Here is a 17,379-nt window from a genome sequence, read left to right as displayed (position 1 = left end):
CTTGGCCATGAAAAACGTGTCATGGACTGTGAAATCTGGGTCCTCCGTGAAATCTTGGTTCCTCCTTGAAATTGTCCATTTTGCGAATTTTACGTGTTTTGGTGATTGACACGACTCACCTCGCTGATTACTGGGCATGTTGCAAACTTTGTGCATTTTAGTGATTGATACAAGGCTTACTTCGCTGATTGGTAGATGAGGAAGGGCTTCAGGTGCAGTTTTGAGAGAAGCAATCTCAATTATTAGCAGACGAGTGAGAATGCCAGAATGAGCAAATCAAAAATGGCCACAACCATTACTGCGGCACATCGAGTGAAAGAATTTGGAAGCCAAATTCTGTATGCCAATGGTGGAATACTGTTTTCTACAAGCTGCAATGTTTCATTGGATCTCACACGGCGGGCAATGGTTCAACGCCAATTCGAGTCCGAAATCCATCGCAGCAGAAAGGGAGTATCTGACACCACACTGCCGAAAAATGAACATGCAAAAAAAAGCAATGATTTAATCTCTTTTTAAGAAGTCGACAGAGAGCTCAGAAAATCATTAATTGGGTACAATGGAACTTGTGGATGCTTTTGCAAGCGCCAATATACTTGATCGCCCAAAGCTGCAGGTATTCAGAGACAGAGAGTAGCAGTGGAAGGGAGTTTCTCAAAATGGAGACGTGTGACCAGTGGTGTTCCACAGGGATCCGTGCTGGGACCACTGTTGTTTGTGATATACATAAATGATTTGGAGGAACGTATAGGTGGTCTGATTAGCAAGTTTGCAGACAGCACTAAGATTGGTGGAGTAGCAGATAGTGAAGGGGACTGTCAGAGAATACAGCAGAATATAGATAGACTGGAGAGTTGGGCAGAGAAATGGCAGATGGAGTTCAATCAGGGAAAATGCGAGGTGATGCATTTTGGAAGATCCAATTCAAGAGTGAACTATACAGTAAATGGAAAAGTCCTGGGGAAAATTGATGTACAGAGAGATTTGGGTGTTCAGGTCCATTGTTCCCTGAAGGTGGCAACGCAGGTCAATAGAGTGGTCAAGAAGGCATACGGCATGCTTTCCTTCATCGGACGGGGTATTGAGTACAAGAGTTGGCAGGTCATGTTACAGTTGTATAGGACTTTGGTTTGGCCACATTTAGAATACTGCGTGCAGTTCTGGTCGCCACATTACCAAAAGGATGTGGATGCTTTGGAGAGGGTGCAGAGGAGGTTCACCAGGATGTTGCCTGGTATGGAGGGCGCTAGCTATGAGGAGAGGTTGAGTAGATTAGGATTATTTTCATTAGAAAGGCGGAGGTTGAGGGGGGACCTGATTGAGGTGTACAAAATCATGAGAGGTATAGACAGGTTGGATAGCAAGAAGCTTTTTCCCAGAGTGGGGGATTCAATTACTAGGGGTCACGAGTTCAAAGTGAAAGGGGAAAAGTTTAAGGGGGATATGCGTGGAAAGTTCTTTACACAGAGGGTGGTGGGTGCCTGGAACGCATTGCCAGTGGAGGTGGTAGACGTGGGCACGATAGCATCTTTTAAGATGTATCTAGACAGATACATGAATGGGCAGGAAGTAAAGAGATACAGACCCTGAGAAAATAGGCATCATGTTTAGATAGAGGATCTGGATCGGCGCAGGCTTGGAGGGCCGAAGGGCCTGTTCCTGTGCTGTAATTTTCTTTGTTCTTTGTAATGTGCAAAATGGTGGCTGCTTGCCAAGTGCAAATAAACTATGATAGGACCAGCAACTGAAGGTTTTTGCTGCACATTGTTATCATTAAGGAGGCTATAGCTGGGCACTTAGAAAAACTCAAGGTAATCGGAAATAGTCAGTATGGTTTTGTGAAAGTGAAATCATGTTTAACCAATTTATTGGAGTTCTTTGAAGGGGTAACTTGTGCTGTGGATAAAGGGGAGCCCATTGACGTACTGTACTTGGATTTCCAGAAGGCATTTAACAAGGTGCCACATAAAAGGTTATTGCGCAAAGTAGGAGCTCATGGTGTAGGGGGTAACATATTAGCATGGATAGAAGATTGGCTGGCTGGCAGAAAACAGAGATTATGCGTAAATGAGTCCTTTTCTGATTGGCAGGATGTGATGAGTAGAGTTCCGCAGGGGTCTGTGTTGGGGGCTCAACTTCTTACAATTTATATCAATGACTTAGATAAGGGGAGCGACGGCTTGGTAGCTAAATTTGCAGATGACACAAAGATAGGTAGGGAAGTATGTTGTGAAGAGGACATGAGGTTGCAGACCAATACAAATAGGTTGAATGAGTGGGCAAAAATCTGACAGATGGAATATAATGTGGGAAAATGTGAAGTTGTTCACTTTGGCAGGAAGAATACAAAAGCAGAGTGTTACTTAAATGGAGAACGACTGCAGAATTCCGAGGTGCTGAGGGATCTAGGTGTTCTAGAGCATGAGTCACAAAAGGTTAGTATGCAGGTACAGCAAGTCATAAAGAAAGCTAATGGAATGCTATCTTTTATTATGAAAGGAATTGAAAATAAAAGTAAGGATGTGATGCTTCAGTTATACAGTGCATTGGTGAGACCACATCTCAAATACTGGGTGCAGTTTTGATCTCCTTATTTAGGGAAGGATGTAAATGCATTGGAGGCAGTTCAGTGGAGGTTTACTAGATTGATATCTGGATTGAGCGGGTTGTCTTATGAGGACAGACTGGGCTTATTTTCACTGGAGTTTAGAAGAGTGAGGGGAGACTTGATTGAAGTATATAAGATCCTGCACGTTCTTGACAAGGAGGAGGTGGAAAGGATGTTTCCTTTTGTGGGGGAGTTCAGAACTAGGGGGGCATTATTTTAAAACTAGGAGTCGCCATTTTAGGACACAGATGAGGAGACATTTTTTCTCTCAGAGGGTTGTGCGACTTTGGAATTGTCTGCCTCAGAAGGTGGTGGAGGCAGGGTTATTGAATATTTTTAAGGCAGAGGTAGATAGATTCGTTAGGCAAGGGAATCAAATGTTATCAGGGGTAGATGGGAGTGTGGAATTCGGGACACAAACAGATCAGCTATGATCTTATTGAATGGTGGAGCAGGCTCAAGGGGCCGAATGGCCTGCTTCTGCTCCTGATTCGTATGTTCATGTGTATGAGAAGTCTCAGATTAACGCATGTGAGTCTTTTGCAATTATTTGTGGTGAGTCCACTGATGAGCAAGACAACTATGTGCTGCATATTTTGTTTGATGTTGTCATGCAGGCCCCCACCTTCCAAGAATGAGGCACAGTAATTTCGCCACATGGACATTAAACTTCAAATTGTTGCTGGGAAGAAAAGAGGGCCTATTACAAGGAATTGCCAGGCCCCTTGCCGGAAAGACATTTTTGCATACTCGCAGACAGTGTTGGAACAAAGGAAGCAGTCCCTGCTCCCTATACACAGAAGCAAGAATTACCTACAAGCAAGAACTACCTATAAAAGGACTCTACTGTGCTCAAAGCACAGCAACAAGAAACTCCAGATAATGCCTCAAACCTCTCCACTTTAATTTTCTTCTGCTCTTTTCTGTCCCTATCTGCATGTGTGTATTGCGTATGCATCCTAGCATAGGCGCGTCATGTATCCGTAGGCGTTAACCGAATTAGAGTTTACGTTTTAATAAAATTTTACCTTTCTTCTTTAAACCTAAGAAAGCCTGGTTGTGCTTGTTTCTTTACCTTATAATTGGAAAGCGGTGAACAAGGATTCACCAAGGGGGAACTAAAACACAGTGTGTTTAAAAACAAAACCCTATTATAGCAAGACCAGGTGAAGGCTGAAAGGGAACCCTTAGACCTCTTTCTCACCTGGTCGTAAAAATGTTATGTCTGGTAAGGCAGAAAGCTAACAACAGTGCTCACAGACTGCATCCACTTAGAAGCTGTTAATTACACCATAGTTTCCCAAGTGATAAAACCATTTCAAAATATGGTGCAGCTTTCAACAAAGTGTCTGCTTTCATTTGTAACAATGCAACTTACATGACAAAATCTTTCAAATCTTTGTCCAAGGTGTAATGCCAAATGCAGTCCATATTACATGTAATGCAGAAATCTCTTGTCAGTGAGTTGTGGAAACATGTGTTTGGTCAAGTCGACAAACTGGTCAGCCACGTTAAAAAGGTCTTCAAACACTGCTCTAGCCGCATGCGTCAATACAGGTAACACATTGCAAATGTGGCTGAAATGGCTGAACAAAACATTGCCCTTCCTCCAGAGCCAGCAATTACACATTGAAATTCTTGATTTCGGGCAGTGCAAAATCATGCAGCTCACCTGAAATACTATTCATACTTCACCTCAGAAAAGCTCACATTGACACTGAAAACACAGGTTTCAACAGACATTGCAACCCTTCTAAACAATGCTCAGCTGAATGAGGAGGTTCAGTTTGTTGCCAAGAATACTACACAACTGATAGATTTCATCACATTGTTTGACTCTCAACATGTCACAATCCACAAAGCCGACACTAAAGTAATGGATGTACCATTCTGGAGCACTGTTATGCAGGCCCCCACCTGCCAAGAATGAGGCACATTAATTTCGCCACATGGACATTAAATTTCACATTGTTGCTGGGAAGAGGAGAAGGCCTCTTCCAAGGGGTTGCCAGACCCCTTGTTGGAAAGACATTTTTCCATATTAACAGACAGTGCTTGTAGACAAAGGAGCTAGTCCCTGCTCCAATTCAATCCACAAACAGATGTGGTCAGACCAGTTAGTCACATGACTAACTGGCTGTTCTAGAGTTTTGAACTGAGAGCCTGAAGAAAGCTCTTTGCTCTTGGATTTCAAAGACCTCTCCCGGCTGGCTCGCCATAGCCTCTCCTGTCTGCTCCCATCTCTTTCTCACGGAACTCCAAAACCCTCCGAAAACACATGAACCCCAAGAGAGAAAGGTCTCCTACAGTGAACAAGGCTTAAGAAGAATACTGGGCCCCAACGAAAGGCAAGATCTACCTACAATCAAAGGACTCTTCAGTGAGCCCGAAGAACCGTAACAACTCTTCAGATATTGCCTCAAACCTTTCCACTTTATTTTTTCTTCTGCTCTTTCTGTCCCTGTCTACATGTGTGTATCGCATATGCATGCTAGCGTGGGCGTGTCGTGTATCTGTAGGCGTTCACCGAATTAGAGTTTAAGTTTAATAAAATTTCACTTTTCTTCTTTAAACCTGAGAAAGCCTGTTGTGCTGGTTTCTTTGCCTTATAACTGGAAAGTGGTGAACAAGGATTTACCAAAGGGGAGCTAAAAAAAGTGTGTTTAAAATAAAACCCTGTTACAGTAAGACCAGATGTAGGCTGAAATGGAATCCTGGACCTCTTTCTCACCTGGCCGTAACAAGCACAGTCAAATGAACAACACTCTGATGATGCTGAATTAAATGCTTGTGCTCAACGGGTCTTTTCTTGCATGGCAAAGAACCTCAAACAATAATACTGCTGTGGATAAGAGTTAAGCGTTGAAGAAAAAGCAGCTGAGAAGTTTCAACAACCTTCTGCGGCATTCCTGAAAGCTGTATGTATCTTTGACCCTGCACAAGTGCACCTGTTGATGGTGGATTTAAACTCATTTGATGTGATTCCTGGCTTTGGCAAGAAGTGTAGTGTTGACCCTTTTTCTCTCTAGGGTATCAACTGACGTGACAGACAAAGATACACTAAAACCAAAGTCTCGTATAACTTCACTTTATTAGCACTAAAATCACTTAAAGCATACAAATGCTTACAACAGTTTTATTTAGACACCAAATAAGTACAAGTCTCACTTCTTATACAAGGTACTACCCATCAACACAGAGGTGATCAGTCTCTTGTCACGGTTGATCACTGAGCCTCCAGACTCAGGATCCTGCCTTCGAGAGTTGTTCCCAGGTTCTCGCCCAGAATACCCTCGTGTTAACCCTTATATAACACAAAAGTCCGAGTGTATCAGGCCTGTGTCCTCAGTACCTTGCTCTACGGCAGCGAGGCCTGGACAACGTATGCCAGCCAAGAGCGACGTCTCAATTCATTCCATCTTCGCTGCCTTCGGAGAATACTTGGCATCAGGTGGCAGGACTATATCTCCAACACAGAAGTCCTTGAAGCGGCCAACACCCCCAGCTTATACACACTACTGAGTCAGCGGCGCTTGAGATGGCTTGGCCATGTGAGCCGCATGGAAGATGGCAGGATCCCCAAAGACACATTGTACAGCGAGCTCGCCACTGGTATCAGACCCACCGGCCGTCCATGTCTCCGTTATAAAGACGTCTGCAAACGCGACATGAAATCGTGTGACATTGATCACAAGTCGTGGGAGTCAGTTGCCAGCATTCGCCAGAGCTGGCGGGCAGCCATAAAGACAGGGCTAAATTGTGGCGAGTCGAAGAGACTTAGTAGTTGGCAGGAAAAAAGACAGAGGCGCAAGGGGAGAGCCAACTGTGCAACAGCCCCAACAAACAAATTTCTCTGCAGCACCTGTGGAAGAGCCTGTCACTCCAGAATTGGCCTTTATAGCCACTCCAGGCGCTGCTTCACAAACCACTGACCACCTCCAGGCGCGTATCCATTGTCTCTCGAGATAAGGAGGCCCAAAAGAAACCCTTATATATTCTTTGAAGGCTCCTTGCTCAACCCATGACTCACATGATCTTGTTTTGCACAAATCTTTAAGCATTAGCCATACTAGCCACCTGGACAGAAGTGCAGACTTGTTTACAATAAACATCGTTCGTTCCCCTATATCTGTTCCTCTTTTATCTATTCTTGTTCAACAATCTAGTCTAACAGTCACATATCCCTAACCACAAGCTTCGACATGTCTGTTGGCTTACTTTAGCGAGTTCTGCGCTTATCTTTAGCTGCCTTACAGCATGCCAGGTATAAACCTTTCAGGGCCTACAATAGGCTGGAGATTTCTACTTATAAAAGCATTGCAAACGAAGCAGATTGTACTTTGCCCTTGCTGCAGTTTTGGAACTCTGTGGAATGCAGAATCCCCCACCTTGCAAGACTAGCATGGCACTGTCTGACAATCCAATAAACTCTGTGGACACAGAGAGAGCTGTGTTTAAACACGGGCATGCGTTTACAGTACAGAGACAGGGAATGAAGAAAGAGACAGTTGCCGTTTGCTCCATGCTCACATTCAACCACCGACTTCAGTGAGTAAAGAATGTGACCTGTTTATAGTTAACTTTTTACGATTGTTTTTGAGTATACAATAAATGCCATTTGAAACCAGAAACCTCCCTTGTCTTTTTTTGTTTTAGATAGATCATTTTTATGGTTTGTTGTGACACAGTGAAATTGAGAAATTCATGCTTCTTAAATTGCTGTGACTGTGACATTCATAAAATTTGACCATAAATTTGGTAGGACCCTAATCATATGGTTTCTCATTGAGACAATGTTCACAGCTGTTTAGTTCACTCTCAAGTCACTATATCTTTTCTGTAATTGATGGCTCATCCTCTGATTCTTTCTTTTAATTCATAGAATTCCAGGGCTCTATTCTCTTTCCATATGTGACCTTTTCCACTTACCAACCAACTCTGTTCAGTTTTTGCTGATGATTGTATTTTTAATTCATTAGTTTATTCAGATCACATGCCCTTAGGGCACCAGAGTCCAGCCCTCTTGTAATGTAGTGAATAAATGCTTTTCATGATAGAATTCCAAAACTAGCCCCTCAGAGCTATTGGGGGAATACAAGTTTACTACCTTAAGTGTCCCATGCAGTGGATCTCAGAATATGGCTGAAACGTCCATGCCTGTTCTATATTTTCTCCAGGGCAGTAATTCGCATTATCTTAATTCACAAATAATGGTTTGAAGAGTTTTGATTTCCAGTTCAATATTTGAAACATAATAATGAAAAACTGAAGTAACCATTAAAAATGGTAGTGCATTAATATTTTCCTTTTAATTCTCTCACGGGATGTGAGCGTTTCTAACAAGGCCAGGATTTATTGCCCATCCCTAATTACCACTAAGAAGACGGTGGTGAGCTGCCTCTTGAACCGCTGCAGTCCATGTGGGATAGGTACAGCCACAGTGCTGTTATGTAATTTTGACCCAGCAACAGTGGAGGATCAGCAATATAGTTCCAAGTCAGGATGTTGTGAGACTTGGAGGGGAACTTGCAGGTGCTGATGTTCCCATGTGCCTGCTGCTCTTGTTCTACTAGGTGGTAGACAGCGCAGGTTTGGAAGTTGCTGTCGAAGGGAGCCTTGGCGAGTTGCTGCAGTGCATCTTGTATTTGGTACACACCTCTGCCACTGTGTGTTAGTGGTGGATGGAGTGAATGTTAGAGGTGGTGGATGGGGTACTGATAAAGCAGGCTGCATTGTCCTGGATGGTGTCGAGCTTCTTGTATGTTGTTGGAGCTGTACTCATCTAGGCAAGTGGAGAGTATTCCATCACTATCCTGACTGGTGCCGTGTACATGGTGGACAGTCTTTGGGGAGTCAGGAACTGAGTTTTGCACTGCAGAATTTCCAGCCTCTGACCTGCTCTTGTAGCTACAGTATTTTTCTGGCTGGTCCAGTTAAGTTTCTGGTTAATGGTAACCCCAAGGTTGTTGATGATGGGGGATTCAGTGATGGTAATGCTGTTGAATATCAAGGAAAGATGGTTAGATTCTCTCTTTTTGGAGATTGTCATTGTCTGGCACTTGTGTGGCGCAAATGTCACTTGCCACTTATCAACCCAAGCCTGAATGTTGTCCACGTCTGGCTACATGCAGGCATGGACTGCTTCAGTATCTGAGGAGTTGCAAATGGTACTGAAAACAGTGTAATTATTGATGAATATCCTCACTTCTGACCTTATGATGGAGGGAAGCACATTAATGAAGCAACTGAAGATGGTTGGGCCTAGGACATTCTCCTTCTGCAGCACTCTCCTCCTGGGGCTGAGATGATTGGCCTTCAACAACCACAACCATCTTCCTTTGTGCTAGGTATGACTCCAACCAGTGGAGAGCTTTCCCCTTGATTTCCAATGATTTCAATTTTGCCAGGATTTCTTGATGCCATACTTGGTCAAATGCTGCCTCAATGTCAAGGGCAATCACTCTCCCCTCACCTCTGGAATTCACCTCTATTGTCCAAGTTTGGACTAAGGCTGTAATGAAGTCAGGAGCTCAGTGGCCCTGGCAGAACCCAAACTGAGCATCACTGAGCAGATTATTACTGAGCATAGTGGTTCACCCTTTCCATCACTTTGCTGATCTTTGAAAGTAAACTGATGGGGTAGTAATTGGCTGGATTGGATTTGTCCTGCTTTTTGTGGACAGGACATAGTTGGACAATTTTCCACATTGTTGGGTAGATGCCAGTGTTGTAGCTGTACTGGAACAACTTGGCTAGGGGCACGGCTAGTTCTAAAGCACAGGGCTTCAATACTACAGCCAAGCTGTTGTCAGGGCCCATAGCCTTTGCAGTATCCAGTGTCTTCAGCCATTTATTGTTATTACATGGAATGAATCAAATTGGCTGAAACCTACATAAGAAATAGGAGCAGGAGTAGACCATACGGCCCCTCGAGTCTGCTCCACCATTCAATATGATCATGGCTGATCTTCTACCTCAATTGCACTTTCCTGCCTGCTCCCCATATCCTTGATTCCCTGGGAGACCAAAAATCTGTCCATCGTAGGCTTAAATTTATTCAATGTTGGAGCATCCACAACCCTCCAGGGTAGAGAATTCCAAAGATTCACACCCTTTGAGTGAAGAAATTTCTCAACATCTCAGTCTTAAATGATCAACTCTTGTACTGAGAACTTGCCCCCATGTTCTAGATTCCCCACCTGGGGAATCAACCTCTCAGTGTCTACCCTGTCAAGCCCCTTCAGAATTGTATATGTTTCAATGAGATGATCTCTCATTCTTCTAAACACCAAAGTATTGGTCTAATTTATTCAGCCTATCATCATAGGACAATCCTCTAATCCCAGGAACCAATCTAGTAAACCTCCGCTGTTCTACCTCTAAGGCAATTATGTCCCTCCTTAAATGTGGCGACCAAAACTGTGCACAGTACTCCAGGTGTGGTCTCACCAAAGCGCTGTAGAATTGTAGCAAGACATCCATATTCTTATACCCAAACTCCTTGCAATAAAGGCCAAGTTGCCAATTGCCTTCCTAATTGCTTGCTGTACCTGCATACTAACTATTTTCTGTTCCTTGTACGAGTTCACCCAAGTCTCCGTGAACATCAACAGTTAGAAGTTTCAAGCCTTTAAAAATATTGTGCTTTTCTGGCATCTGTGATGCTGGAGACCTCAGGAAGAGGCTGAAATGGATCATCCACCTGGAATTTCTTTCTGAAGGTGGTTGCAAATGCTTCAACCTTGTCTTTGCACTGACTTGCTGGGCTCCCCCATTATTGAGGATGGGGATGCTTTTGGAGCCTCCTCCTCTTCTCTGGTTAGTGTTTAATTGTTCACCACCATTCAGATCCAGATATGGCAGGACAGGAGAGCTTTGATCTGATCCATTGTGGCATCACTTTGTTCTGTCTATAACATGCTGCTTCTGCTGTTTAGCATGTAGTCCTGTGTTCTAGCTTCACCAGTTTGGCACCTCATTTTTAGGTATGCCTGATGCTGCTCCTGGCATTCTTTACTATATTCCTCATTGAACCAGGGTTGGTCCCATGGCTTGATGGTAATGGTAGAGTGAGGGATATGCTGGACCATGAGGTTACAGATTGTGGTTGAATACAATTCTGCTACTGAAGGCCCACAACACCTCATGGATGCCCAGTTTTGAGCTGCTAGATCTGATCTGAATCTCTCCCATTTAGAAAGGTGGTTTTGCCACACAACAGGATGGAGGATATCCTCAGTGTGAAGATGGGTCTTTGTCTCCACAAGGATGGTGCAGTGTTCACTCCTATCAATACAGTCATGGACAGATACATTTACGACAGATAGATTTGTGAGGATGAGATCAAGTAGGTTTTTCCCTCATATTTGTTCTCTCACCACCTGTTGCAGATCCAGTCTGGTAGATATGTTCAGGACTCAGCCAATAGTGCTGCTACCGAGCCACATTTGGTGATGGTTATTGATATTTCACCTGGAATACATACTTTCTACAGTGAGTACTTCTTCAAAGTGGTGTTCAATACGGAGGAGTTCTGATGCATCAGTTGAGGAAGGTAGAAATCGGCAGGAGGTTTCCTTCCTCATGTTCAACCTGATGACATTAGAATCCATGGGGTTCAGAATCAATGTTGAAGATTCCCAGGGCCATTCCCTCCCAATTGTATACCACCTCTGGTGGGTATGTCCTGTTGGTGGGACAGGGCAAACTCAGGGATGGTGATGGAAGAGTCTGGGACATTGTCTGTAAGTTATGATCCTGTGAGTATGACTATGTCAGGCTGTTGCTTGACTATTCTATGGGGCAGCTCTCCCAATTTTGGCACAAGTCCCTAGATGTCAGTGAGGAGGAATCTGCAGGGTCAACTATGCAGCATGTTCATTTAGAAAAATCAAGTTTGAAACTTCCTGAAGTGTTAGTGGGCAGCTGAAGAGAAACAAGGTGTCTGGATAGCAACAAAACAAAGCAACATAATGAAGCATCCGATCCATAACCATGTAAACTAATAATGAATTGTAACTGTAACACTGCCCTGCAAAACAAACCTAAGAAAGTTACCACCATAAAGGTGAGTCAAAGCCCTGTTAGAGGAGAAAATGATAGTTTTAGTTTGTTTGACAATGTGTGTTAAGGTCCTTTACTTTTATGTTGCTGTCTAAATTTTTCAGAGTATTTGCCATAATAGCAGTATCATTGCTCATTAAATAATTTCAATAGACTATTATTTTGTTACATTTTAACTGGTAACTTGCAGGTTGATAGGTAAATTGGCCATTATAAATTGCCCCTAGTGCAGGTAGGTGGTAGGAGAATGGTGGGGATGTGTCGGGAATATGGGACTAATGTAGGATTAGTATAAATGGGTGGTTGTTGGTCGGCACAGACTCGGTGGGCCGAAGGGCCTGTTTCAGTGCTGTATCTCTCTATGTTTCTATGTTAAAAATTGAGTAGCTTCTTAACTGTAATTGGATAATACCGTGAATTGAAATATTCGAGTGAATTCAATGGTCCCAGATAAAATGGCATTGGAATCACCCAATTTTTGCAAAACTTTGTGCAACTAAATTGGTCAGTTAACCCTGCACAATTCAACAAGAGTATAATTAGAACATACTTGCAGCATGTTTTTCACAACCACAGACAGTGCTATCATTTGGAGGAGATGGGAAGTATAGAGCAGGCATTTAAGAACTGCTGTTCCAACTTGAAATCAGCCTGTTTAGTATCCTGCTAGAAATCTGCAAGCCAAGAATGGAAGGTGGCAAGGGAAGATGCGCAAAATTGTACCATTTTACAAAGACTGCTCAAACATTCACTTGGAAGAGGTGTCACAGATCAAGATAGCCATAGGCAGTGAATTGTTGGAGCATGAAATGCTTTTCCACAGTGATTGTTTCAGCAGTTCTCATTATATTGTTTAAGGAAAAGTAAACAAACATTTGAAACAGAGTAAGATGCAAGGCTCTGGAGGAGCAAAGTGGTGATACTGGTTTTGGATTGCTCTAGTAAAGAGCTGGCACAGATATGATGAGTCAAATGACTTCTTGCTGTGCTGTAAATTTCTACAGTTATATTTGGGGCTGAGGTGAATCCTCTCCAATGCCACAATGTTCAGCAAGTACAGCAGCAGGTGGCAGACTGAATCAATGCTGTCTGCCTATTGATGGGTAATGTGAGTGGGTTTCTCTGGCTTGAGGATGAGTGCCAAAATAAGACTGTATACAGGTTGACAACTCTATGTCTCTGGTAGAATGTATGGCACAAGTTCTATGCTGCATAAATGGTGCAGCATCAGCAAAGAAGCAAGGTAAACAATATTCAGCCTTTCAGAAGTTTCGACACCTGCACTTAAATGTGCATAATACTGCAGTTTGAACTTTGTGACATAAGAATATAAGAAACAGGAGCTAGATTGGGCCTTCGAGTCTACTCAGCCATTCAACAAGATCATGCTTAATCATCTACCTCAACGTCATCTTCCAATGCTATCCACAGATTCCTTGATTCTCTTAGTACCTCAAAGTCTAATTAACTCTGTCTTGAAAATACTCAATGACTAATCATCCACAACTCTCTTGGGTGAAGAATTCTAAACATTCACAACACCGAGTGAAAAAAATTCTCCTCATCTTAGTCCTAAATGGCCGACCCTTATTCTGTGACCCAATGTTCCAGATTCCCCAGCTAGGGGAAACATGTTGTGAGCATCTACCCTGTTAACCCCATTAAGAACTTTACATGTTTCAATTAGATCACCTCTCATTCTTCTAAACTCCAGGGAATACACAGGGAACAGATACACAGTGGTAACATTACTGAACTAGTAATCTAGAGGCCTGGACTAATACTCCAGAGAAATCAGTCTCAGGATAAAAGGCCGATCATTTAGGACTGAGATGAGGAGAAGTTTCTTCACTCAAAGGGTTGTGAACTTTCTATCCCAAAGGGTTGTGGATGCTCCATTATTATCTATCTCTGCTTTAAATATATTCAGATTTTTGGTCTCTCAGGGCATCAAGGGATATGGGGTGCAGGCAGGATTAAGGAGTTGAAGTTGAAGCTGAAGATCAGCCATGATCGTATTGAATGTCAGAGCAGGCTCGAGGGGCCATATGATCTACTTCTCCTATTTCTTATGTCCACTAATGTCCTTCAGGGGAGGAAATCTGCCAAAAGGAAAGAAAGACTTGCCATTATAGCGCAATTGATGACCACCGAATGTGTCAAAGCACTTTACAGCCAATGATGTACTTTTTAAAGTGTAGTCACTGTTATAATGCAGGAAACATGGCAGCCAGTATGCGCACAGCAAACTCCCAGAACCCACAATGTGGTGATGACCAGATAATCTGTTTCTGTGATGTTGATTGAGGGAATAAATATTGGCCAGGGCACCGGTGATAACTGCCCTGTTCATCTTCGAAATACTGCCATGGGATCTTCCACATCCACCTGAGCAAACAGATGGGGCTTCAGTTTAATGTCTCATCCAAAAAACAGTACCTCCAACAGTATAGCGGTCCATCAGTACAGCGCTGGAGCGTGAGCCTTAATTGTTTGTACTCAAGCCCTGGAATGCAGCTTAAACACAGAATCTTGTGACTCAGAGGCAAGGGTGCTACCAATAAGCCACAGCTGCTACCTTACCTGGTCTGGCCTATATGTGACTCCAGACCCACAACAATGTGGTTGACTCTTAACTACCCTCTGACATGGCCTAGCAAGCCACTCAGTTGTACCAAAGCATGACAGAAAAGCCAAATAAGAATTAACAATCCACCATCGACTTAGGCACCGGAAACAAAAAAAGTACAGTCAACCCTGAAAATTTATTTTCACTAACATCTGGGGATTTTTGCCAAAATTGGGAGAGCTGTCCCAAAGACTCATCAAGCAACAGCCTGACATAGTCATACTCACCAAATCATACCTTATAGCCAATGTCCTTCATCACCATTCCTGGGTATGTACTGTCCCATTGTCAGTACAGACCCACCAAAGATGGTGGCACAATGGTATACAGCCGGGAGGGATCGGTCCTGGGAGTTCTCAACATTGACTCTAGACCTCATGATGTCTAATGGCATCAAGTCATATATGGGCAAGGAAATCTCCTGCTGATTACCACCTACTGCTCTCCCTTAACTGATGAATTAGTGCTCCTCCATGTTGACCACCATTTGGAAGAAGCACTAAGTGTGGTAAGGGTACAGAATGCATTCTGGATGCGGGACGTCATGTCCATCACAAAAGGTGGCTCGGTAGCACCACTACTGACCAAGCTGGCTGAGTCCTGGAGGACATATCTGCCAGACTGCACCTGCAGCAGCTGATGAGAGAACCAATACATGAGAAAAACCTACTTGACCTGGTCCTCACAAATCTACCAGTTGCAGATGCATCTGTCCATGATAGTATTGGGAGGAGTGACCACCGCACGCTCCTTGTGAAGGTGAAGTCCCATCTTCACACTGAGGACACGCTCATTCCTGTTGTCTGGCACTAGCACCATGCTAAATGGGATAGACTCAGAGCAGGTCTAGCAGCTCAAAACTGGGCATGCATGAGGTGCTCTGGGCCATCAACAGCAGCAGAATTGTATTCAACCACAAACTGTAATCTCATGGCCCGGCATATCCCTCACCCTACCGTTACCATCAAGCCGGGGTATCAACCCTTGTTCAATGAAGCATGCAGGAGGGCATGCCAGGAGCAGCACCAAGCTTAACTAAAAATGAGTTGCCAACCTGGTGAAGCTACAACACAGGACTACATGCATGCTAAACAGTGGAAGGAGCATGCTATAGACAGAGCTAAGCGATCCCACAGCTAACGGAATAGATCAAAACTCTGCAGTCCTGCCACACCCAGTCATTACTGGTCGTGGACAATGAACAAGTAACCAGAGGAGGAGGCTCCAAAAACATTCCCATCCTCAATGATGGGGGAGCCCAGCATGTCAGTGTAAAAGACAAGGCATTTGCAACTATCTTCAGGTGGATGTGCCATGTGGATGATCCTCTCAGCCTCCTGCTGAGGACCCCACCATCATAGGTGCAGTCTTCAGTCAATTTGATCTACTGCACGTGATATCAAGAAATAGCTGAAGGCACTGGGTACAGCAAAGACTGTGGGCCCTGACAACCTCCTAGTGGTAGTACTGAAGAGATGTGCTCCAGAACTAGCCACACTCTTAGCCAATCTGTTCCAGTACTGCTACAGCAGAGGCATCTACCCAACAATGTGGAAAATTGCCCAGGTACGTCCTGACTACAAAAAGCCAGACAAATCCAACCTGGCCAATTACCACCCCATCAGTCTACTCTCAATTGTCAGCGATGTGATGGAAGGTGCCGTCGACAGGGTTATCAAGTGGCACTTACTCAGCAATAACCTGCACACCGATATTCAGTCTGGGTTCTGCCAGGGCCTCAGTTCCTGACCTCATTACAGCTTTGCTCTAAACATGGACAAAAGAGCTGAATTCAAAGGGTGAGATGGGAGTGACTGCCTTTGATATCAAGACAGCATTTGACCAAGTGTGGCATCAAGGAGCCCTAGCAAAACTGGAGACAATGGGAATCAGGGGAAACTCTCCACTGGTTGGAGTCATACCTTACAAAGGAAGATGGTTGTGGTAATTGGAGGCCATTCATCTAAGCCCCAGGACATTGCTGCAGGAGTTCCTCAGGGTAGTGTCCCAGGCCCAACCATTTTCAACTGCTTCATCAATGACTTTCCCTCCAACATAAGGTGAGAACTGGGGATGTTTGCTGATCATTGCACAGTGCTCAGTACCATTCCCAACTCCTCAGATACTGAAGCAGTCTTTGCCCACAAGCAGCAAGACCTGGACAACATTCAGGCTTGGGCTGATAAGTGGCAAGTGACATTCACGCCACACAAATGCCAGGCAATGACAATCTCCAACGAGAGAGAATCTAACCATATCCCCTTGACATTCAACAGCATTACCATCACTGAATCCCCCACCATCAACATCCTGAGGGTTACCGTTGACCAGAAACTTGACTGGGTCAGTTGTATAAATACTGTGGCTATAAGAACAGGTCAAAGACTGGGAATTCTGCTGCAAGTAACTCATCTGCTGATTCCCCAAAGCCTGTTCACCATCTACAAAGCACAAGTCAGGAGTGTGATGGAACATTCTCCACTTGCCTGGATGAGTGCAGTTCCAACAACACTCAAGAAGCTTGACACCATCCAAGACACCCCATCTACCACCTTTAACATTCACTCCCTCCACCACCAATGCCCAGTGGCAGCAGTGTGTACCATCTACAAGATGCACTGCAACAACTTGCCACGCCTCCTTCGACAGCACCTTCCAAAACCACAACCTCTACGAACTAGAAGAACAAGGGCAGCAGATGTATGGGAACACCACCACCTGCAAGTTTCCCTCCATGTCACTCATCATCCTGACTTGGAACTGTATCGTTGCTCTTTCATTGTCATTGGTCAAAATCCTGGAAATCCCTCTCTAAGAGCACTGTGGGTGTACCTAAGCCACATGGACTGCAGTGGTTCAAAGAGGTGGCTCACTAGCACCTTATCAAGGGCAATTTGGGCAATAAATGCTGGCCTTGCCAGTGATGCTTGCGTCCCAAGATCGAATAAATGAATTAAGAAAATATAGGTCCAGTCTACTGAATCTCTCCACAGAAGACAATCCACTCATCCCAGGAACAAATCTATTGAACCTTTGTTGCACTCCGTCTGGATAGGACCTTCCTTAGTAAGACCACTAA

Source organism: Heterodontus francisci, chromosome 4, assembly GCF_036365525.1.
Source record: "Heterodontus francisci isolate sHetFra1 chromosome 4, sHetFra1.hap1, whole genome shotgun sequence".
In the NCBI taxonomy this organism is placed as follows: domain Eukaryota; kingdom Metazoa; phylum Chordata; class Chondrichthyes; order Heterodontiformes; family Heterodontidae; genus Heterodontus; species Heterodontus francisci.
This window is presented reverse-complemented; position numbering follows the sequence as displayed.